Consider the following 2,153-nt stretch of genomic DNA (forward strand, 5'->3'; position numbering starts at 1 on the left):
GGATTTCTTTTTTTTCATTAACATACTTTTTTTCTTTCTTTTTAGAGCATTCAGCTTTTTTTTTTTTTTTTAGTCAGTGGTAAATAGGAGCGTAAGAGGCAAGTGAGTGGGACACTTTTCTTTCATTAAATCGCTTGAAGGGAAGGGCAGCAAATCCAGCCACGTAAGTGCTCAAAGTTTACGACATTGCATCGCTTTCATTACCACTTGACGGGCGCAGTGGCGTGGTGGTAAGACGTCGGTCTCCTAATCGGGAGGTCGTGAATTCGAATCCCGGTCGCTGCCGCCTGGTGGGTTAAGAGTGGAGATTTTCCGATCTCCCAGATCAGACCTGCTAGTGACTTACAAGACCAAGTACGCACGGAAAAGATCCTGTAACCCATGTCGGAGTTCAGTGGGTTATGGGAACACGAAAATACCCAGCATGCCTACCCAACGAAAGCGGAGTGAAGCTGACTATGCTCTCAGAGTATAGTGTGGGGAACCCAAATGGGCAAACGAGCTCACACGTAACCAGAAACATTCTGGAACGCCGAAGTAGAAGAAGAATTACCACTTGATTACTGAGCTGAGTGAACTCCTGCATGATTGCATGACTGCGCCAGTGCATCGGTATATCGGCAATGGAACTTACTACTGAGGCGGGAGAAAATAACGCACGAACGCATGAAAGCACCCTACCTCCCCACAGACAGACAGACAAACACATACATACATACATAAGATTGTTTGCCATTGCTGATCTGTGCCACTGTCATAACACGCCCCCAACACCCCGCCCGGGAACGACATCGTTTACATGGTAAGGACAGTGCCTTTAACTACCCAGATCTGTGATGTTGAGTCGAATCATTTACACGGGAAGGAATAGTGCATTTAAGTCGAATCGTTTACAAGCAAAGGAGAGTACCTTTAACTACCAGATCTGCAATGTTGAGTCGAATAATTTACACGGGAACGTCAATGCATTTAAGTCGAATCGTTTACACGGGAAAGAGAGTGCCTTTAACAACCTGAATCTGCGATGTTGAGTCGAATCGTTAACACGGGAACGAACAGTGCCTTTAAGTCGACTCGTTTACACGGGAAAGAGAGCGCCTTTAACAACCCGAATCTGCGATGTTATCTACCCAGATTTGTGATAATGAGTCGAATCATTACCACGCGCGGGAACGATCGTGGATTTAAGTTGAAACGTTTAAATGCAAAGGACAATACCTTTAACTACTCAGATTTGTGATGTTGAGTCGAATCATTTACACTGGAACAAACAGTGCCTTTAAGTCGAAACGTTTACACGGGACAGAGAGTGCCTTTAACTATTCATATCCGCAATGTTGAATCGAATCGCTTGCACGGGAAAGAGAGTGCCTTTAAGTCGAATCGTTTACACGGGAAAGAGAGTGCCTTTAATTACCCAGATCCGCAATGTTGAGTCGAATCGTTTACACGGGAACGAACAGTGTCTTTAAGTCGAATCGTTTACACGGGAAAGAGAGTGCCTTTAACTACCCGGATCTGCGATGTTGAGTAGACTGAATCATATGCACGGGAAGGACTGTGCCTTTAACTGCACAGCTTGCACGTGCCGCACCCTAAGGTCCCTGCTGTGAAAACATTAATGTTTAAAGTTGTTTCAGGAAGTGTCCTTGTCATGTCAAGTTTCTGATCACAAGGACTCTATCGCTTTTTCTGCCAATCCCATGAGCTAATATCTGTCATATGGAATCAAGTGTCATAAATGTGATGTTGTGCGTAATAGCATGCTTTTATTTGCATTTTGACCAAAATATGACATCTAACACAGATAAAAAAAAAAAGAAGTCATTTTAAGCCCGGTGTAACTCGAAGAAAGTACTCCACGAAAAACTTGTTTCCTGGTAAAAATATAGTTACGACATATTTATTCCGCGCAAAGAACTCCCCAAGGAACAAAATAATGACTCCGACAATGACATTTTTACTCCACGAAATTTACTCCGAGTACAAATATCGTAACGAGATGTTACTAATACCCCTGTCACACTAGGGCTGCGTCATCACGGCGTTCCCGCGGCGTCCAAGAAAAATGAAGAATGCAGCCCTAGTGTGACAGGGGTATGAAGAGTAATGTTTCGTGGAGGTTTTTTTCTTCTTGTACGACGTAAAGAAAC

The sequence above is a fragment of the Littorina saxatilis genome, linkage group LG11 (genome assembly GCF_037325665.1).
Source record: "Littorina saxatilis isolate snail1 linkage group LG11, US_GU_Lsax_2.0, whole genome shotgun sequence".
Classification (NCBI taxonomy): domain Eukaryota; kingdom Metazoa; phylum Mollusca; class Gastropoda; order Littorinimorpha; family Littorinidae; genus Littorina; species Littorina saxatilis.